The 24,193-nt window shown below is 37.8% G+C and overlaps 1 long non-coding RNA gene across 1 annotated transcript in view; it reads right to left on the reverse strand.

Annotated features, from left to right (window-relative positions):
- LOC128655717 (uncharacterized) overlaps window positions 1-24,193 on the reverse strand; it is a 41,911-nt gene that overhangs the window by 12,523 nt on the left and 5,195 nt on the right. The window lies entirely within an intron of this gene.

Here is a 24,193-nt window from a genome sequence, read left to right on the forward strand (position 1 = left end):
TGTTTGACACTAAAACAAGACAGACATATTTTAATAAGATCTTTGCAGAGGAGTTGGAGGCTGAGCAAAGAGACCAACAGGACATTAAAAAAACCTTTAAGAATTTGGAACATCTACTATGTACTGACCTAAGACTTATGTGGGATGTGATAGCCTTTAAAAAATATAGGGATTGTAAACGCATCCCTAGAGGCCTACGAATAAAAAAATATCCCTCTTTTGAATTTGAGGAAGAACAAGACCTAGAATATTGGAATATGGCACTCACACAATGTTCCTTAACACTAATTGATATACTTATAAGGGTAAAAGAAAAAAAGCGCATTAAACTTATAGACCCTTTAAATTCTGCCAAAGAGGGACTAAAAAATTATGAGAAAAACATAAAATGTATCACATATAAAAAGAAAATGGATGAGTCCCTTGAAAAATTTGATGGAGATCAGGCTACCAGAAAAGGCAAAAAATTATTGCGTGACAAAGAGGACTATGAGCAAAATCAGGTGTACAATTGGGCAGCAGTGCGCAGACAAAATTTACATAGAAGGAACACCAATAAAAATACTGGAACAAAGAGTCAATATGATACACAACAAGACCTGGGACAGCCTAAATCCATACTAAAAAATAAAAGCCACCGAAAGGTGGTGTTTAGCACTGATGAGGGTGAATCCACAGATTCTGATGCCAGTGCTAGAAGTACATGTGTTTCTGCCAGCTCCATGTCCCTTTCTTCTTCTTCTTCTGTCTCCCCCTCCTCCTCTTTTTTACAGGAATCTTCAATGGAGGAAGCAGACGAGGAACCCCAGATGGACAGACCGAAGACGAGAAAAAATTCTCAAATAAATAAAAAAAACAAAGAAGAAGGCGACGATGGAAGAACAAAAGGAGAAGAAAAGAGCAAGAAAAAGAAGGGACACTAATATCAGATAATTCTCTAAATGAGACTCAATCTATTATAGGCTGTGAAAAACATGGACTAAGTATTGTTAATATATCTGATTACATTTTGAATGAGGATGAAAAGAATGTACTTTCAAAAGGCTTGGGATTTGCTCCAACAAGCAATTTCTCTGGCTTTTCCACACTCCTAGACATTAATAAATTTGTGCGCAAATTAACCTTAAAAAGGTATTTTGCTTTAAATAAACGTGAAGATTCACCTCTAGGAGATGTGGCAAAGCCACAGAAATATAAAAAGAATGTACATATTAATTTTGAAGAAGCATGTACACTTACAACACTAGTTAATATGTACAGTGATAATAACCAACAGTTTCAATCATCTCCTTTCCCAAAACCTAGAAAAAAACACTCAAGCTTTTACCCTACTAATTACAGGGGGCCCCTTATTAATGCTTTTCAAAAGGCTGTGCAAAAAGATATTTTGGCATTAGAAGAAAATGTTGGAATCAATACTGCCTCCCTGAATCTGACTGCTAAAGAGCGAAAAGCGGTCAAATCCTTACAGGACAACAATAACATAGTAATCCGTAATTCAGAAAAGGGAGGCAGTATTGTAATTATGAACAAAAAAACCTATTTTGATGAGGCATATAGACAACTTTCGAATGATAGGACATATCAGAAACTACAAAGGAACCCAACTTTACTTTTTAAGAGGGAATTAGAAAAACTCATTAAGGATGGTATATTGTTGGGCATCTTTGATGAAAGTGACATTGATATATTAATACCAGAAAATCCTATATGTCCTATATTTCATCATGTGCAAAAGATTCATAAGGATGCGAGGTGCCCTCCGGGTAGACCGATTGTGGCAGGAATCGGTTCATTGTTTGAAACCTTAGCCGAATGGCTAGATTCCATTTTACAACCCATTGCTATTTCACAGTTGAGCTACCTACAGGACACCTCGCATCTACTTTTCCTGGGGAGTTGTAGATATCACTTCTCTTTACACCTCCATTCCACAGGGTCAGGGTATTACAGCTGTCAAATACTTTATGCAGAGAGATTCACTTTACACCTCAGAGGAAGTGGATTATATTTGTGAGGTATTAAAATTCTTACTATCTCACAACTATTTTCTATTTAATGATGAGTATTATATCCAAACATGTGGCACGGCGATGGGGGCAAAATTTTCCCCCTCGTTTGCTAACATCTACGTTGCATGGTGGGAACAACTATATCTTTACTCACCGAATAAAATTTGGAGTGATAAAATTGAATTATATATGTGGTACATAGATGATTTGCTTTTTATTTTTAAGATTCCTTTTGATGATAATATTTTCTAAGATTTTATTCTTTTCTGTGATAATAATGAACTGAATTTGAAATTCACAGGAGATTATAACCTGAAAGAAATATTTAGATCTAACATTACAAGTTACTGACAATACTATTACTAATAAAACATATAGGAAGCCAACTGCGGGCAATACCATCTTGCGCGCAAAGTCACAACACCCGCAACATTTAATACACTCAATTCCAAAATACCAATTTTTAAGAATTAGACGGAACACACAATCAAATGATATTTATGAAAAACAATCCATTGAATTGAGGGATAGATTGGTTAAAAGAGGATACAAACCTAAAAAACTGGAGGATGTGAGAAACACTGTAAAACATCATGATGATACTATGGTGGTCACAAAACAAGATACTAATTTAAATTTTGATGATGCTATAGTGTTTTCCACACTGTTCAGTCAGCAGTATGACCAGATAGTCAAAATTATAAAAAAAGCATCTAAATCTGTTAAAAGCTGATGAAACTGTAAATTTGTATCAAGAAAATCCAAAACCTTGGCGCAAGTTTTGTCTCCAAGTTTGGTTAAATTAGATACAACACAGTCCCACAATACAGCCACATGGATAAACAAAAAAAAGAACCTTTAAATGTGGAATAAGAACTTGTCTAGCGTGTCCCAACATTTTACAGGAAGATCATTTTTTGTGTCAAGTTAATAAGAAAACTTATCCAATTGATTTTTATGCCAATTGTGGCTTTAAGTTAGTTGTATATTTATTAACTTGCAACCTTTGTTTTTTTCAGTATGTAGGGAAAACCACACAAACTGTAAGGACACGTTTCAATGAGCATGTAAGGGATGTAAAAAACTATAGCAAGGATTCCACAGTAGCAGATAATTTTAATAACTTACACTTAACAAATAAAGCCAACCTTTCATTACAAATCATAGATATGGCTATAACACCACCAAGGGGTGGAAACAGGGACAAAATGTTAGAGAAAAAAGAACTCTATTGGATACTGAAATTGTGTACCCGCTCGCCATATGGAATGAATCGAGAATGTGATATTAACTTTTTCATAGATAATTAATACATATGGCTAGCGGGTATTGGTAACAATAGGAAGTGCAGTCATGTGCCAATAGATATTTCTCATACACTTCTAAAAACAATTTTGACATGTATACCATAGTTTAAATTGTTTAACTGATAGGTCACTCAGCTCACCATCTCTTTTCATTTCTTTTATAATGATATTTGTCACTATAATAATTATGGTTTTTGTAATTGTTATTGTTATAATTATTATCATTATTTTTTCTGTTCACTGCAGTCTTTCAGCATATGTACAGTTAGTTCCTTACATATTTTCACACACATTTTTAAAATTCAGCATAGTTAATATTTAACATGTGTTTGTTTACTAATAATTAATATATGTTCATAATATTAATTTGTTTTTATCTTTGTGACATCTGTTTGTAGTTTTCTATATATATATACAAAAATCATGGGATTTACCATTTAGAAGATATAGTCTAAGTACACCTTTTTTGAAGTATGGCAATATTTCTCAGTGTCACATTAGGTTGTTGTTTTTACTCACATTTTCTTCCCTTTGGGGCATGAAATGGTTAACTCTGGCTGCTTCATGCTCTATAAAGGGTTTGAGTTCAGACACAGACTACAGTCTATGAGTAAGCGCCCGTGGAGGCGCGAAACATGTTAGACTTTTTGTCCACTATACTGCCTGTCTGCATGTACTTATTTTAATGGATGACAAATAAAGTATTTTTTGTTTTTTAACTTTAATGCGGTCTGGAGTTGTGCCTGCCTAATTTCTCTGTTGGGAAAATTACAAAGGGACTGTGTCCCCCTTGTTTCTATCTCAGTGTGTTTGGCTGAAGGCATGCATTGTGTGGCTCTAGTTTGGTGAAACAGTGAGGAAAAAGCCTTGATATGGTCCTGAGCCTATCACCATTTATCAAAATGCTGTACCTAACTCTTCCATTTTTCTTTTAATATAGCTGTGTGCTTACAAGAGAGTGCCAGACTTTATATTTGTTGTGTGTATATATATATATATATATATATATATATATATATATATATATATAAATATATATATATATATATATATATATATATAAATATATATATATATATACATACAACTCCAATTCCAAAAAGTTGGGACAATATGGAAAATGAAAAAAAAAAAAAAAGAGTCATTTGAAAATTCAATTCACCCTGTACTATATTGAAAACACATTATCAACATAGCATATAATTTTTGTTTTACTTTGTGAATTTAGTTTTTTAAAATTATGCACTCATTTCAAATCTGATGACTGCAACACACTCCAAAAAAGTTGGGACAGTCCACTGTTTACCACTGTGTAAAATCACCTTTTCTTTTAATAACACTTATTAAGCGTTTGGGCACTGAAGACCCCAATTGGTTAAGTTTAGCAAGCAAAATTTCCCCTCATTCATCCATTATGCATGTCTAGCCAGATTACAAGTTGTGCGGTAAACCTGTTGCGTACACACAGTGAGAAATGGGTCTGTAACGCTATTTCCATAGCGCCGCCATTACAAGTCATCATAAAACTTTCTTTTCTCGTGCGTTATTGTACGGTAAGCCGCATACCACACAAAAAACAAGTTCTGACTTGTCGTGCTCGTGCACGTATTCCCTTATAGAGATCAATGGATAAAAAATGTAGGAACAAAATCCTAAAACACCTGTGATTGAGAAATCGCTACCGCATTTTCGCATTCCCCATTGATATCTTTTTTTTTTCTTCCAATTTTCAAAAGCTTTATTTGGTTATCATGAAAACATTACATGAAAAGAGTGCATAAAAACAAAGAAAAGATAAATGATACAATCTAAAGGATCTCAGGTACATTATACCTTTTCAGGGCCCAGAGATCTGCAGTCTAGTAACTTGTTGTCGATCTTCCCGTTGATATAGTATACGTGTTTTTCGAATGTCCCATATTACACAACAATATGATCGTATGGCAACAATGTAGGGTTCTAAGTCTCGCCCTTATAATCTTTTTCAATGATTTCTCCAGTGCTTTAGTTTGTTTATTAACCTGAGATCTCCAGTTCTTAAGTTGTAACACTTTAACTGTTGCACTCACTATATTATAGGTGTATTAACGCACACCAAACAGTATACTCAAATCTTGACATGCATCAAACCGTCGATGCATGGCAGCGATATGTAACAATAATGAAAGGGAAAGGGAGAATAAGGGAGATAAGAAGAGGGAAAGCAGAAGAAGAAAAAGGAGAAACAACCGTCTAGAAAAGGGGGTAAGGGGAAAAAAAAAAGGAGAAGGGTTATGAGTGGTCATTGTGATGGTTGTGGGGTTTTATAAAGCATAAAATACTACGCGTCCGGGGTCTTCCAGAGTTCTAACATCGGAATCGCTCCAGTAACAAGTGCCTATCTACTTGATTTTCCCACTCAGGAATCAATGGAACATTAATGGATCTCCAATTTTTGGGGATGAGGGATTTGGTGCTATTGAGCATTATATATAGAAGGTGTTTTTTGGGTTTGTCTGTTAATTTAGGGAGACCATGGAAGAGAAGAAGATCGGGTCTCCTATTTAGTGTGATTTTTAATTTAGAGTCTATCGTGTCCAGAATTGTCTGCCAGTATGGTTTTATTAGCTCGCAACTCCACCATATGTGGAGAAATGTACCTTGTTCTCCGCAACCTCTCCAACATTTCCCATCTGACTGCTTGTATATATTTTTTTTTTTTTATCGGGTGTAAGGTACCAACGAGACAGGTACTTGTAGTTAGATTCAAGGGTTCTAGATGAGACCGACGCTTTTGTATGATTGTGGAATATTTTTTGCAACTCTTTGTCTGTGGGAGGAGGTATCATCTCTCGATTCCACTGTCTAATGTATGTAGGCATAGGTGTCTCTTTGTGTGACGTCAGCAAACGATACATTATAGATATAAGAAGTTTTGGAGTGCGAGGTAGCAAACAAATGGCTAGATTATGATTTGTGCGTTAGGGTAAAAAAGCAGCGTTAAGAAGTCCTAACGCTGCTTTTTTACTACCGCTGGTATTACGAGTCTTGAAGGTTTAGGGTCACCGCATACTTCTTTGGCCTTACCGCAAAACAACTTTTGTAAACTTCGTAAAGTCTTTTTTCTATGGGACTTCCATAGCGCTGGTATTACAAGTCTGTCCTGGGAGGCCAAAAAGTGAGCGGTACACCCTCTACCTCCAAGAGTCCTAACGCATTTAAAAGTCAGTAGTTAAGAGTTTTATGGTACAACGCCGTAACATAAAACTCATAACTAAAGTGCTAAAAAGTACACTAACACCCATAAACTACCTATTAACCCCTAAACAGAGGCCCTCCCACATCGCAAACACTATACTAAAATTTTTAACCCCTAATCTGCCGCTCCGGACACCGCCGCCACCTACATTATATTTATGAACCCCCTAATCTGCTGCCCCCAATATCGCCGACACCTACATTATATTTATTAACCCCTAATCTGCAGCCCTCAATGTCGCCGCCACCTACCTACACTTATTAACCCATAATCTGCCGTCCCCAACTTCGCCGCCACTATACTAAATGTATTAACCCCTAAATCTAAGTCTAACCCTAACACCCCCTAACTTAAATATAATTTAAATAAATCTAAATAAAATTACTATAATTAACAAAATTTTTCCTAATTAAAACTAAATACTTACCTGTAAAAATAAACCCTAAGCTAGCTCCAATATAAGTAAAAGTTACATTGTAGCTATCTTAGGGTTTATTTTTATTTTACAGGCAAGTTTGTATTTATTTTAACTAGGTAGAATAGTTATTAAATAGTTATTAACTATTTAATAACTACCTAGCTAAAATAAATACAAAAGTATGTGTAAAATAAAACCTAACCGAAGTTACAATAACACCTAACACTACACTATAATTAAATAAATTAACTAAAGTAAATACAATTACCTAAATTAAATTAAATTAGCTAAAGTACAAAAAACCCCCACTAAATTACAGAAAATAATAAACAAATTACAGATATTTAAACTAATTACACCTAATCTAATAGCCCTATCAAAATAAAAAAGCCCCCCCCAAAATAAAAAAAAAACCCTAGCCTAAACTAAACTACCAATAGCCCTTAAAAGGGCCTTTTGCGGGGTATTGCCCCACAGTAATCAGCTCTTTTACCTGTAAAAAAAAATACAAACAACCCCCCAAAAGTAAAACCCACCACCCACACAACCAACCCCCAAAATAAAATACTATCTAAAAAAACCTAAGCTCCCCATTGCCCTTAAAAGGGCATTTGGATGGGCATTGCCCTTAAAAGGGCAGTTAGCTCTTTTGCAGGCCCAAACCGTAACCTAAAAATAAAACCCACCCAATACACCCTTAAAAAAACCTAACACTAACCCCCTGAAGATCGACTTACCGGGAGAAGTCTTCATCCAAGCCGGGCCAAAGTCCTCAATGAAGTCAGGAGAAGTCTTCATCCAAGCCGGGCGAAGTGGTCCTCCAGACGGGCAGAAGTCTTCATCCAGATGGCATCTTCTATCTTCATCCATCTGGCGCGGAGCGGGTCCATCCTCAAAACATCCGACGCAGAGCAACCGCTTCATCCGACAACTAAAAATGAATGAAGGTACCTTTAAGTGACGTCATCCAAGATGGCGTCCCTTAGATTCCGATTGGCTGATAGAATTCTATCAGCCAATCGGAATTAAGGTAGAAAAAATCTTATTGGCTGATGCAATCAGCCAATATAATGCGAGCTCAATCCTATTGGCTGATTTGATCAGCCAATAGGATTTTGTCTACCTTAATTCCGATGGGCTGATAGAATTCTATCAGTCAATCGGAATCTAAGTGATGCCATCTTGGATGATGTCACTTAAAGGTACCTTCATTCATCTTTAGTTGTAGGATGAAGAGGATGCTCCATGTCGGATGTCTTGAAGATGGAGCTGCTCCACGCCGGATGGATGAAGATAGAAGATGCCGTCTGGATGAAGACTTCTGCCCGTCTGGAGGACCACTTCACCCAGCTTGGATGAAGACTTCTCCCGTCTTCGTTGAGGACTTCGGCCCGGCTTGGATGAAGACTTCTCCCGGTAAGTCGATCTTCAGGGGGTTAGTGTTAGGTTTTTTTAAGGTTGTATTGGGTGGGTTTTATTTTTAGATTAGGGTTTGGGCCTGCAAAAGAGCTAACTGCCCTTTTAAGGGCAATGCCCATCCAAATGCCCTTTTCAGGGCAATGGGGAGTTTTTTTATATGGTGGGTTTTACTGTTGGGGGGGTTGTTTGTATTTTTTTTTTACAGGTAAAAGAGCTTATTACTTTGGGGCAATGCCCCGCAAAAGGCCCATTTAAGGGCTATTGGTAGTTTAGTTTAGGCTAGGGATTTTTTTTTATTTTGCGGGGGCTTTTTTTATTTTGATAGGGCTATTAGATTAGGTGTAATTAGTTTAAAAATCTGTAATTTGTTTATTATTTTCTGTAATTTAGTGGGGGGTTTTGTACTTTAGCTAATTTAATTTAATTTAGGTAATTGTATTTAATTTAGTTAATTTATTTAATTATAGTGTAGTGTTAGGTGGTAGTGTAACTTAGGTTAGGTTTTATTTTACAGGTAAATTTGTATTTATTTTAGCTAGGTAGTTATTAAATAGTTAATAACTATTTAATAACTATTCTACCTAGTTAAAATAAATACAAACTTGCCTGTAAAATAAAAATAAACCCTAAGATAGCTACAATGTAACTATTAGTTATATTGTAGTTAGCTTAGGGTTTATTTATAGGTAAGTATTTAGTTTTAAATAGGAATAATGTAGTTAATGATAGTAATTTTCTTTAGATTTAATTAAATTATATTTAAGTTAGGGGGTGTTAGGGTTAGACTTAGATTTAGGGGTTAATAACTTTAATATAGTGGTGGCGACGTTGGGGGTGGCAGATTAGGGGTTAATAAGTGTAGGTAGGTTGCGGCGACATTGGGGCGGCAGATTAGGGGTTAATAAATAGTATGTAGGTGTAAGCGATGTTGGTGGCAGCAGATTTGGGGTTAATACATATAATGTAGGTGGCGGCGGTGTCCGGAGCGGCAGATTAGGGGTTAATAAATATAATGTAGGTGTCGGCGATGTCGGGGGTGGCAGATTAGGGTTAATAAGTGTAAGATTAGGGGTGTTTAGACTCGGGGTTCATGTTAGGGTGTTAGGTGTAAACATAAATTTTATTTCCCTATAGGAATCAATGGGGCTGCGTTAGTGAGTTTTACGCTACTTTTTTGCAGGTGTTAGACTTTTTCTCAGCCGGCTCTCCCCTTTGATTCCTATGGGGAAATCGTGCACGAGCACGTACGACCAGATCACCGCTGACTTAAGCAGCGCTGGTATTGGAGTGCGGTAATGATCAAAATTTTGCTCAACGCTCACTTCTTGTCTTTTAACGACGGGTTTGTAAAAAAATGTAATACCAGCGCTGTAGGTAAGTGAGCGGTGAGACAAAGCTGCTCGTTAGCACCGCATAGCCTCTAACGCAAAACTCGTAATCTAGGCCAATGTGTTTCCAACAGGGTTGGTTGTCTGGCTATGTTTTGCAAGCTTTTATGTGATGATAAATAATGTTGTAGAGCATTCTAATTCCTCACGTTTTCTAAGTTTCTTATCAGACATTAATCTATGAAATGCTGTCTGATCTATTTGCATTTTGTTTAGGGCCACATGGGGTGTGTCTGTAAATGGTATATCCGGATTGTGAACGAACGGGGTTAAAGGGGAGGGGTTTGAGGATATATGGGGATGTTCTATTATTGTTTTATCCCATTGTAATAAGAATTCCCGTAGGACTGGGTAAGAACTGATCAATTTAGGTCTAGTTTTAGTGGAGGTCCACCCAAGCAATCCCATGTTCTGTGCTCCCAGAAGTGTTCTACCTATTTGAACCCACATTTTTTCTTCTGAATTGTTACTCCATTCCACTTGGTGTTGAAGGTTTATGGCTTGTTTGTATAACAAAAGGTTAGGAACCCCCAGACCACCCCTCTCTTTTGATTGATACATTGTGTGCCATGGAATACGTGGTTTTAACCCCCCCCCCCCAAAATTAATTCTTCCATTTTTCCCTGCAATTTTTGTAGGTATTGTGCTGGGTAGGGAATCGGTAGAGTCTGCAGATAATATAAAATACGGGGGAGGATATTCATTTTAATTATTCCAATCCTACCCAACCAGGAAACCTTTTTATTCTTCCACGATAAAGGATCGCCAGTTACAGAGGATAGTAGGTGTGCATAATTAGCCTCAAAAATGGTATCTACATTTGGTGTGAGATTAACCCCCAAATATTTAAGTGTGCGAGTCTGTATGCGCAACTTACAGATGTCTGAGAGTTGGCACCGTTCTGTCTGAGGGAGGTTTATATTCAAGAGTTCAGACTTAGTTTGATTTAAATGGAAATTGGATACCTTGCTGTACTCCTCAAACTCCTTAAGGGTCTCCGGAAGCGAGATCAGAGGGTTTGTGACATACAGAAGAACATTGTCCGCATTTAAAGATAGTTTATGTTCATGATCCCCTATCTTGATTCCCGAGATTTTTCCGTTACCTCTTATTTTCTGCGCCAACACCTCTATCATGAGGGCAAATAGCAACAGTGATAGCGGGCAGCCCTGTCGCGTGCCACTGGTTTTTCTAAAGGGGTCTGACAAGATGTTGTTTATCTTAATCTGTGCTGAGGGTTTCGAATAGAGGGAAAAAACCCTATTTATAAAATGTTGTCCGAAATTCATCTTCAACAGGGTAGCTCTAAGAAAGGTCCAGGTAATTTACAAGGAGGGAGGCTTCCAGGGACAAACCCTACCTGGTCAGGGGATATTAATTGTGGCAAAAATTTGTTTAGTCTGGTCGAGAGTATTTTGGCAAAGATTTTTAAATCTACGTTGAGGAGAGAAATTGGCCTGAAGTTTTCAGGGCGATTTGCGGGTTTTCCGGGTTTTTGGGATGGTGGTAATGTGTGCCAGCAGCATAGAGGGGGGAAATCCCTGTGTGCTCCCTATTGTGTTGAACAGTGAGGCTACGTTTGGTGATAGAATGGTTTTAAACAATTTGTAGTATTTGGCACTAAAGCCATCTGGGCCCGGGCTTTTACCGGTTGGTAAACTGTCTATGGTATTAGCTACTTCGTCCGTTGAGATAGGAGCATCAAGCTCCTCCTTCTCCTCCCCCGATAGTGACGGGAGCGTTAAAGAGGCCAAGTATGATTCAATATCGGACAAGGGTAGAGTTTTTTTCCCATCTCTCAAAACATCTGTGGGACTTTGTATATTGTACAGGTTATGGTAGTATGTACGTAGTACCTCCGCAATTGCCGGGCTATCTGAACATGTTTGATTGTGTTGATTTGTAATGGAATGGACATGAGACTTGAATTGTTTCCTTTTCAAGGCTCTCACCAAAAGTTTGCCCGGTTTGTCCCTAAATTCAAAATACTTCTGTTGTATTTTTAGGGCCATTTTCTGGTGTTCTAGGGAATGCAAGTCTTGTATCTCCTTTCTAGCCTTTTGAAGCACTAACTTAATTGAGGTGTTTGTTGGTGTTTTTTTATGTTTAACTTCTAGATCATGTATCCTAGTTAGTAGAGATGTGTATTTAATTCTGTTTTGTTTAGATAGTAAGGCTTTCAGCTTAATTAGTTCACCTCTTAGAACACACTTGTGCACCTCCCATACAATGTGATTTGATAGTTCACCTTTGTAGTTGTTTTGGAAGTATTCCGATAGTGTATTCTCTACTTGGGTTCTAATTGCCTGGTTGTTAATCATGAAATCGTCAAATCTCCATATAAAGGGGTAATCTGGCACGGTAGGCCATTTCAGTTTGCAAACGACAGGGGCATGATCAGACCATGTCATTGGGAGTATCTGGGTATTCGTGACCAGGGCTAGGGTAGATTGGTCCGTGAAGATATAGTCAATCCTTGTGAAAAGGTCATGAGGATGTGAGAAAAAGGTGTAATCCCGTCTAGTTGGGTACAGAATACGCCATGTGTCATGAACCGCTAGTTCTTCGAGTCTGGAATTAAACTGTTTGATCATTTTTTTTGGAGTAGAGGCTTTCGCTCTGGATGTGTCCAGTAGGGGATCAAGGGGGAGATTAAAGTCACCACTGAGGATCAGCGCCCCCTTCTGTAGTTCCAGAATTTTGTTTGTAATAGAGGTCATAAATTTGTTCTGGTGTTGGTTTGGGAAATACACATTAACTAAAGTGACCATCCTGTTATGCAAAGTGCCCAACAATATTATGTACCTTCCCTCAGGGTCCCTTTCTATATGTGTCAAGGAAAAGGGAGTAGAATGTTTATGCCCACCCCATTGTTTTTTGTGGTACCTGACGCGAAGTAGGAAGTCGGAAATTTCGGGTTAGGCCAATTTGGTTCTTTGCCCCTTTTAAAGTGGTTCTCTTGTATAAATACTATGTCACAATGCAGCCTAATGGCATCTCTTATCAAATGAAAATGATCGTTTTTCTGGGATATTGAGGCCTTTTGTGTTTAATGTCATCAATGACAAGTTGTGTATGCTGTTCATGGGCATGTTGATGTGAGTTAGGGGAGAACGGAAAAAAAGAAAAAAATTGGGGGGGGGGGGGGGGGGGAGTTAAAAGAGGGAAAGTAAGTAAGCCTCTACGCCAAATGGAGAGATCAGGAGTCTCTTGTAATTAATAGGTTATTTTTCCTATGTTTTGTTCAGGCATATAAGCAGTAGGTAGTGTAGTTAGGTAAGGTAGAAATTAGTAAACTCACAGAAGTGAACCACCTGTTTTGGTTGTGATAAGTGAAAAAGAAGAAAGAAGAACAAAAAAGTGTGGGACCAGTATCCCCACATCCGATATGGTTAGTGTAAAAGAATATGATATAGAAGGTACAGTTGTACCTGAGCCAGCCAGGTACCGGTAGGAACCTTGGGCATTTCCTAAGTGAAAAAAAGCCAAATCTAGATGAAATCCTCTATTCAGATATAATAACAGCATTTAACTCAATACAATAACTTTTACAGTAATAAAAAACAAAAAAAACTCTAATTTTTAACAGTGGTTGACAAGTTATTTAAGTTTACCCCAACATGTTGCTGAACATAAAATTTGGCGGGGGTGTGCCCCCATAGCATCAAAGGTCTCTTGGGGCCTTCGAACTAAAAGGAAACTTTTTTTTTTTTTTTTTAAAGCTACATCTTAACTAACATAACAGCTCGCTGTAGTAACATATGTCAGTGTTGCTTTATGGGAATCTCGTGTTCATGTCTGCTGGGAAGGTAAAATGCCCACTTTGTTTATCCGGCCATCTATCCGAACATGTGTACCAAGCGTACCTTGGTTTATAGTTGTACCTCATCAGATCACATATATCTATACGCCTGCTATGGACTATGCTATGCTATATGTGTATGTCCTCAAAATAGCAAATATATGTACAGTTTACAGCTCAACAATGCAAACATGTGCCAAACACAGTAAACAACATTTTACACATAAATATACATATTTGTCAAAAAACAGTCAATACTTAACAAGCTCCTCGAGAAAGACCAAAAGGATAGTGCTTGATGTACCGAAAGTCTGTCCAGTGTTTAACATTTACTTAGCAGGGTCATCCTCCTATGTGTTTTGGTCTTGCAGAGAGGTAGTCGCCTTGTCAGGCGATGGGATATCCATCTTCAGTATTCTGCAGAATTCAGACAGGTCCGTTTGTGTTCTGTATATCACTTGCTTTCCATTTAGGATGGCTATGATACACACCGGGAAACCCCACTTATACTGGATTCTTCGCGACTGGAGTTCACTGGTGATAAACTTAAGATCCCTCCTCTTCTGCAGAGTAATTTGACTTAGGTCCGAAAAAACCTGTAAGGGTATTCCCACATGCGTCATATCTTCTTGCCTTTTGGGAAATTGTGTCCTATCCTTGTAGTTCAGAAATTTTACTATTATGTCTCTTGGAGGGGCTTTAGGAGAGGGCTTTGGCCGCAGAGCTCGGTGAGCTCTTTAAAGTGGGACATCCGTTGAGTTTGGCATGCCCTTTATTGTTCTAAATAGATCTTGCAAGTAGCCCTCTAGTGCGGTATTACCAACTGTCTCTGGGACCCCCCTGATCCGCAAATTATTCCTTCTTCCTCTGTTATTCAGGTCCTCTATCCTGGACAACAGAAACTGTATATTCCCTTCTTGGATATGTTGGGAGTTGGAGGTCACCTATTTTTGCATTGTCTCATGCTTTTTTTCAAGTGTCTCCACTTGCTGGCTGACCTGATGAAAGTCTTTTTTTATGTCGCCAAACAATGATCTCATCTCCGTCAGCACAGCATTTATATGAGCTTTTTTAGTAAATAACATTTAGGTCTTCTCTAGTAAGTTCTTGTGGTTATGAATCTGATGTTGGACCCTCAACAGCCGGCAATGGAGTAGGTGGGGGTGACTCCGTGCGCATTATGTCTGTGCCTGGGTATTATGTCTGTGCCTGGGTTTACCAATTTGAGATAGTTGGTGAGGTTTGCACTCCTGGGGCCCTTCTCTGCTTTGTTATTTTTCCTGTTAGACATATTTTAAGCTTAGGTGTATATTTTGTAATACACTCTCAGCCCAAGACAGTGGTTGCTGCTATGACTGTTGTTTCAAAATCTTACCTTAAATGCAGGCTACTCCTGTTTGCAGGTTTTATTATCCCCTGCTCTTGTGAGAATTCAGGCCCTGCCTAAGTTTATATGCTCCGTTAACTGATGTCAGTCAGTACCCCTACTGTTGCAGATGTTACAATATGAGTTGCTGCACTGCCCTTCTTTGTTCAATTAATGATCTAATGTCCCAGCTCTGTTGGGTAGTCCCTCTGCTGTTAGGGCAGATATGTTATGAAGCAGGGAGGGGAGTAAAGTATGATCTCCGTGTCGTGTATCCCCTAATATGGCAGCAACCCGCTATACATTTATTCTCTCAATATGGCCAATTGTAAGGAGGGTCTTTTCTCACCCCAAATTCAGTGGCACAGAAAGAAAAAAGGATAAACAAACACCTTCACATCCCTCAGCAAGATAGCTTCTATGTAAAGTTTACATCACGCTCAAGTGCTCTGCGGTCCCCCAACAGTGCTGCTAATCTGTGCTCCAGACGGGCGTATTAGATTCGAATCTGAGCCTTCTCACCTCACGTGTAGTAGTTTTTTGTGTGAAGGATATTACACCCGCCAAATGCCGACTCTACCAGAGGTCAGCAGAGCTCTTTTCAGCCTCAGTCAGTCAAATGCTTTAGGCGGCGCGGGAACACTACATGGGCTGACTGTGATCGGTTCACAAGTGGTTGGCTGCCTCCACCTCTCTATGGCCCAGTGATTAGAGCGCGGGTCTCGATTGCGCTGCCGTCAATGTCTGTATGACATGGGAACATGGAGCTGTATAATATATGTGAGGCCACCGGGCCGTCTAGGCCGCAAACTCCAGCGATGTCGCAGCTTCCTCAAAACGGCCTTCTCACACTCAAATGTATGGCAGGATATGTTGTTGGTGTGTTGCCCAAGGTATGGGGTAAATAAGTAAGGGAACTGCCCTGTTATTAAAGTACTATCGGGTGTAGGGCTTAGGAGCCAGGGATCAAGCAGCCATCTCCTTGCGTGCCCGATATCTTTTTTTTTATTCTTTTTTTTTTTATCTTTTATTGATAACATTAATTACATTACATTAATGTGTTAAGTACATGCAATTCAACAAAATCCAAAAAAAGAAAACACAAAAAAAAAAAAGAAACCGAGCAGATTAAGGAAAGTACTTATACCTGTTATCATGGAGTCTTGAACTAATACAGATATGCTACAAGCAAGGTTAGGTACATTGGCCTTTTCACACCATATACAGTACCCGTCGCAAAGCCTCTTCCTGGGTCTAAAATGAGGAATCCGGCTTCCTCCAATCACGGCGTTGAATTAGACACTGATTCCCCCGGGGGGGGGGGGAAGCCGTGATTGGAGGATGACCTATCCATCATTTCTGACGTCAGAAATGGCTTGCAACGGCCGGAGGAAGCTGGAGCTGATGTCCAGATTAAAAGGTAAGTTTTTTTTCAAAACAGGAATGAAATGTAAATTTTGATGAATTAAAGTGCCCCTGTTTTTAATCAAATTTTTAAAAACTGGGCACTTTAGCATTAAAATTGACATTCACTTTAAGTATTCCTGCTAATTCAAAGTTACAAATACCATTTGCATTTACAAAACAGAAAATATGTTCCAGATTAACTCTGTAACTGAATACATCTCTACTTTGAAAGTTGAACAATAAGTAATATGATATTATGAATGATATGCGAGGAAGGGGAAGAAAAAAAAAAAAAAATGTTTTAGATATTTTCCTTCCAGATCACTGGGAAGGTGCCATTGTCAATATTATGTTTGAACCACTCTGAGCCGTTGAATGGAGTAACAATTTGTATTTGAGACTCGACAGCCAAGGACATAATCAGGGTAGCCCATTTGTAGAAGAAGGACTGCACCTGTTTTTCATTGAATATTTTCAGGCTAAACTGTTCTAATATAATTTGATTATGTACCATTTTTATAAATTCAGTAAATACCGTCCCCTTTCAGTAAATACCGTCCCCTTTCTATTTCTATTCTATTTTACAATTTTTAAAGATCAGAATTAGAGTATTTATTTATTTATGAGTTTGTAGTTGGTATTAGTAGTTGAATATTTAGTCAGAAAAATGATCCGATCAGGTTGGAGTTTAAAATCCCCATTATATAATCTATTAACCCAAAAAGACACCTTACATCAAAACTGAAAAACTTTGGGACAATACCATAAACAATGTAAGATATTTGCTGAAACCGCATCGCATCTCAGGCAGTTCTCCTCTTTATTGTACAATTTTGCTATTCTATTGGGAGTGACATATAATAGGTTAATCAGTTTAAAATGAGATTCTTCCCAGCTAGAGGAGACCAGTGTACTTCCAACTAACCGGATGCTTTTCATAATATTTTCTATTGGGAGATCTATCAGTATCTTATTCCATTTAGAGAAGAGTGTTTTAATATGTATCCCTCCATGACAATTAATAAGAGTTTTATATAAGACTGAAATAGAGACACTCCCTCCTGAGTATGCTCTAATAACTTTATCTAATTCTCCTAAGGATAAATCAGCTCCCACTTCCGTTTTAAGAGAATCAATCCAGTGTCTAGTCTGGAGGTATGCAAAAAATGTAGTTCTCGGAATATTGAACTCCAAACACAAATCCTGGAATAATTTAGCTTGAAGCATTCCATTTTTACACACTTTCCTGATAGATCTGATACCTCTCCTAGCCCATATTGTAAATACCCCTTGTTTCAATCCGGGTCCAAATTCAGGATTCCCAACTAAAGGTAAATAGCCAGATCTGTGATAGCTAATCTTCAATTCTGTACAAACACTTTGCCAAGCTTTGATTATATGTTTAAAGGTGTACAGTTGGATCACATTTGCCGGCAATTTGGAAGTTGGTATATGTAGAACTGCTTTCAGCGAATACGGCTGAATTAGTTGAGATTCCATCTCAGTAAAGGAGACATAGTTCCTTTCCCTTATCCAATCTAAGGCAAACTTACATAGCGATACATAGTTATAAAGCTTAATATTTGGGATTGATGTCTATGGAGAAAAAAAAGTTTTACAAAAACCTAACACCCTAACATAAGCCCCTTGTCTTACAACCCCTAAACCTCCACCCCCCCCCCCCACATAACCAACACTAAATACAGCTAGTAACCTCTAAACCGCCGCCCCCCACATCGCCAACACTAAATAAACCTATTAACCACTAAACTGTTGTCCCCCCACATCGCCAACACTAAATAAACCTATTAACCTCTAAATCGCCATACCCCCACATCGCCAACACTAAATTAAACTATTAACCCCTAAACCTAACACCTCCTAACTTTAAATTAAAGTTTCAATATACTAACTACCTTAAAATAAATAAAAACTTACCTGTTAAAAAAAATAAAAACCCTAAGCTTAAACTAAAAAAAAACTTACATTACTTGCTTAAAAAAATTAAAAAGAACAAGAATAAAAAACCTACGTTACCAAAAAAAACCTACATTACCAAAAATAAATAAACATAACATTACAAAAAATAATAAAAACTAACATTACAAAACAAAATAAAATCTAAAATTAAACAAAATAAAAAAGCTAACATTATAGAAAATAAAAAACAAAATTATCCAAAAAAAATATTCCTATTCTAATACCCCCAGTTAAAAATAATCCACCCCAAAACAAAAAAAACTAATCTCTAAATAAACTACCAATAGCCCTTAAAGGGGCCTTTTGTAGGGCATTGCCCTAAAGTTAACAGCTCTTTTGCCCAGAAAAAAAACAAAGTACCCCCTAACATTACAACCCCCACCCCCAAAATAAAAAAAAAAAATCTAACTTTGATAAACTCAACCAATAGGATGTAAGCAGCTCTCATCCTATTGACTGATTTGAATTTTTCAGCTAATAGGAATGCAATGTTACTCCTATATAAAAGGGATACCTTGCATTCAATCTTTAGTGTGCGGCAGACGATCGCATGAAGAGGACTTCCACGTCGCCGATCATCTCTGCTCCTCCAACTGCTCCGCCTCCGCCAAAAATATAGAAGATGGTCCCGCGATGGATGAAGATGGAGCCGTCTGGATGAAGACCCTTCGCCACCTGGATAAAGATGGATCGCTGGACTTCAGAAATGGTGAGTACCTATTTTGGGGTTAGTGTTAGGATTTTTTTTGTTTTTTTTGGGGTGTTTTTTTTTTAAGATTAGGGCTTTTTTATTTTTATGGGTTTAAAAAGAGCTGAATGCCCATACAAATGCCCTTTTCGGGCAATGGGTAGATTAGGGTTTTTTTAGTTAGTTTTTTTATTTTATTTTGGGCGGGTGGGGGGTTGTAATGTTATTTACTTTGTTTATTTTCTGGGCAAAAGAGCTGTTAACTTTAGAGTAATGCCCTACAAAAGGCCCTTTTAAGGGCTATTGGTAATTCATTTAGAGATTATTGGGGGGGTTATTTTGATGTGGGGGGGGGGGTTTAACTGGGGTATTAGAATAGAAATATTTTTTATTTTGGATAATTTTGTTTGTTATTTTGTGTAATGTTAGCTTTTTTATTTTGTGTAATTTTAGATTTTATTTTGTTTTGTAATGTTAGGTTTGACAACCTGGGTTAACCAACTCTGTAGCAGTCACTTGTTTAGCACAGAAAGTTAACAGACCCTTTCCACTTTAACTAATCTGTCACAGTCTAGCCACTCCAGGCAAGCGTGTGACTTAAACCAAATGTGGGAAAGAAAGAGAATAGTCCCACTCTAGAATGCACAAAATCACTCTCTCCCCTGACTACTATAGGCAGACTTGGAAACAGAAATATTAAAACGTAGCTTTTGGGTAGAAATGTGATTTAAAACAATGAAAACCCTGGTTCATTATGAATAATAGGCCTTCATGGTTCAATGACCTTAAATAATCTTTCCAGTGTCAGTACTTATGGAGCAGTTGTAGAAATGGAGAGGTGAATATGGCAGCTAACAGGACATGATTCTCTTAATCAAATATCTTCTAGCAGCATATAATCCATGCCATTTCCCTATATATAATTAATTGGGTGTATGAGTAATGACCATATACAAAAGTATAGCTAGGATGTAGTAATATGCCACTCCATTCAAAGGTTAGAGTCATATCAATCATCAAGAGCATTCATACTGATACTGTAATCCAGCTAATTGTAATAACAGTACCTGTGGTCTTATATGGGTGATATACTGCAGTTTCAATCAATGCCTGGTAATACCAGGTAGTTATAAGAAAATATATACTGATATGTGGGGTGTTACAATCATCTACATATGGTTGCTCAATTTAACGGGATCATGTCGCTTGCCTAGAACAATTAATAATATGATTAAGGCAAGTTATCATAAGTAATAAAGATACAATGTGGCAGCTATTGAGACACTGTTTATATTACAGTGAATACTGAAGGTTACGGTGAGCTGCATGTGTCAAAGCGAAGTACTGTTGTTCTTGCTCACTAATTTAATATTGACAAAGTATCAATATCACATACCTGGTTGAGATAATATCTCTGTTAGATACTATATGAATCTAAGTGTATACCTCTTAAAAATAAGAGGTTTAGAAGAGGTTGATTATAACAAATATATGTGAGCATAGTGTTAGCTGTTGCAGTAAGTATCAACTCAACTAGCCTAAACCAGTTATCAATCTAATTAAGATAAAATATCGTATGATATATGGATACAATGTTAGAGCTATTCAAACACTGTATAATACAGCAAATATAGAGGATTATAACACACTAACGGCTAGATTACGAGTTTTGCGTTATGAGCGGTGCAGTGCTAACATGTAAGTTATTGTCACCGCTCACCTCCCTATTTTGCTGGTATTACAGGTTTACAAAAATCTGCCGTTAGCAGGCAATATTGCAGCATAAAGCAAAATTGAGCTCCATACCGCACTCCAATACCAGCGCTGCGGTGAGCTGCGGTGAGCTGCGGTGAGCTGGTTTTACGTGCTCATGCACTCCAATACCAGCGCTGCGGTGAGCTGCGGTGAGCTGCGGTGAGCTGCGGTGAGCTGGTTTTACGTGCTCATGCACAATTTCCCCATAGACATCAATGGGGAGAGACAGCTGAAAAAAAGTCTAACACCTGCAATAAAGGAGTGTAAAGCTTGGTAACGCAGCCCCATTTATTCCTATGGGGAAACTAAATTTATGTTCACACCTAACACCCTAACATAAACCCAAGTCTAAACATCTCTAATCTGCCGCCCCCGACATCGCCGCCACCTACCTACACTTATTAATCCCTAATCTGCCATCCTCAACGTTGCAGACACCTACATTACAGTTATTAACCCCTAATCTGCCGCCCCAATGTCTCCCCCACTTACCTACACTTATTAACCCCTAATCTGCAGCCCCCGACATCACCACCACCTACCTACACTTATTAACCCCTAATATGCCGTCCCCCAATGTCACCGCCACCTACATTACATTTGTTAACCCCTTATCTGCCGCCCCAACGTCGCCGCCACAATACTAAAGGTATTAACCCCTAAACCTAACCCTAACACCCACTAAATTTAATGTAATTAAAATAAATCTAAATAAAACCTACTATTAATAACTAAATAATACCTATTTAAAACTAATTACTTACCTGTAAAATAAAACCTAAGCTAGCTACAATATAACTAATAGTTACATTGTAGCTATCTTAGGTTTTATTTTTATTTCACAGCTAAGTTTGTATTTATTTTAACTAGGTAGAATAGTTAGTAAATAGTTATTAACTATTTACTAGCTACCTAGCTAAAATAAATACAAAATTACCTGTAAAATAAAACCTAACCTGAGTTACACCAACACCTAACCTTACACTACTATTAAATAAATTACATTTATTAAATACAATTAACTAAATTACAAAAACAAAATTACACAAAATAAAAAACACTAAATTACACAAAATAAAAAAGAAATTATCAAATATTAAAACTAATTACACCTAATCTAATAGCCCTATCAAATTAAAAAGCCCCCCCAAAATAAAAAACCCTAGCCTACAATAAACTACCAGTGGCCCTTAAAAAAACCTTTTGCAGGGCATTGCCCCAAAGAAATCATCTCTTTTACCTGTAAAAAAAATACAAACAACCCCCAACAGTAAAACCCACCACCCACACAACCAAGTCCCCCAAATAAAATCCTAACTAAAAAAACCTAAGCTCCCCATTGCCCCGAAAAGGGTATTTGGATGGGCATTTAGCTCTTTTTCCTTGCTCAAAACCCTAAGCTAAAAATAAAACCCACCCAATAAACCCTTAAAAAAACCTAACACTAACCCCCGAAGATCTACTTACAGTTTTTGAAGACCGGACATCCATCCTCAATGAAGCGGCAGAAGTCTTCATACAAGCGGCAAGAAGTCCTCAATGAAGCCGGGAGAAGTCTTCATCCAAACGACAAGAAGTGGTCCTCCAAACGGCAGAAGTCTTCATCCAGACAGCATCTTCTATCTTCATCCATCCTGAGCGGAGCGGCTCCATCTTCAAGACATCCGGCGCGGAGCATCCTCTTCTGATGATGGCTCTTCTCGAATGAAGGTTCCTTTAAGTGACGTCATCCAAGATGAATTAAAGGTGAAAAAATCCTATTGGCTGATGTAATCAGCCAATAGGATTGAGGTTCAATCCCATTGGCTGATCCAGTCAGCCAATAGGATTGAGCTCACATTCTATTGGCTGATTGGAACAGCCAATAGAATGTGAGCTCAATCCTATCGGCTGATTTTTTCACCTTTTAATTCCGATTGGCTGATAGAATTCTATCAGCCAATTGAAATTAAAGGGATGCCATCTTGGATGACGTCACTTAAAGGAACCTTCATTCTTCAGTCACCGTCGTCAGAAGAGGATGCTCCGTGCCGGATGTCTTGAAGATGGCGCCGCTCCGTGCCGGATGGATGAAGATAGAAGATGCCGTCTGGATGAAGACTTCTGCCGTCTGGAGGACCACTTCTTGCCGTCTGGATGAAGACTTCTCCCGGCTTCATTGAGGACTTCTTGCCGCTTGGATGAAGACTTCTGCCACTTCGCTGAGGATGGATGTCGGGTCTTCAAAAACTGTAAGTGGATCTTCGGGGGATAGTGTTAGGTTTTTTTAAGGGTTTATTGGGTGGGTTTTATTTTTAGCTTAGGGTTTTGGGCAAGAAAAAAGGAGCTAAATGCCCTTTTAAGGGAAATGCCCATCCAAATGCCCTTTTCAGGGCAATGGGGAGCTTAGGTTGTTTTAGTTAGGATTTTATTTGTGGGGGTTTGGTTGTGTGGGTGGTGGGTTTTACTGTTGGGGGGGTGTTTGTATTTTTTTTACAGGTAAAAGAGCTGATTTCTTTGGGGCAATGCCCCGCAAAAGGCCCTTTCAAGGGCCATTGGTAGTTTATTGTAGGCTAGGGTTTTTTTCATTTTGGGGGGGCTTTTTATTTTTATATGGCTATTAGATTAGGTGAAATTAGTTTAAATATTTGATCATTTGTTTTTTATTTTGTGTAATTTAGTGTTTGTTTGTTTTTGTAATTTAGTTAATTGTATTTAATTAATGTAATTTATTTAATTTTAGTGTAATGTTAGGTGTTAGTGTAACTCAGGTTAGGTTTTATTTTACAGGTAATTTTGTATTTATTTTAGCTAGGTTAATAACTACCTACCTAGTCTACCTAGTTAAAATAAATACAAACTTGCCTGTGAAATAAAAATCAAACTTAAAGGGACAGAAAACACCAGAATTTTTGTTGTTTAAAAAGGTAGATAATCCCTTTATTACCCGTTCCCCAATTTTGCATAACCAACACTGTTATAATAATATACTTTTTACCTTGTATCTATGCCTCTACAAACTACCCCCTTATTTCAGTTCTTTTGACAGACTTGCATTTTTAGCCAATCAGTGCTGACTCCTAGGAACTTCACGTGCCTGAGCGCAATGTTATCTATATCAAACACATGAACTAACGCCCTTTAGTGGTGAAAAACTGTCAAAATGCTTTCAGATTAGAGGCAGCCTTCAAGGTCCAGGAAATTAGCACATGAACCTCCTAGATTTAGCTTTCAACCAAGAATACCAAGAGAACAAAGCAAAATTGCTAATAAAAGTAAATTGGAAAGTTGTTTAAAATTACATGCCCTATTTAAATCATGAAAGATTTTTTTTGAGTTTACTGTCCCTTTAAGATAGATACAATGTAACTATTAGTTTATAGGTAAGTATTTAGTTTTAAATAGGAATTATTTAGTTAATGACAGTAACTTTA

The sequence above is a fragment of the Bombina bombina genome, chromosome 4 (assembly GCF_027579735.1).
Source record: "Bombina bombina isolate aBomBom1 chromosome 4, aBomBom1.pri, whole genome shotgun sequence".
In the NCBI taxonomy this organism is placed as follows: Eukaryota; Metazoa; Chordata; class Amphibia; order Anura; family Bombinatoridae; genus Bombina; species Bombina bombina.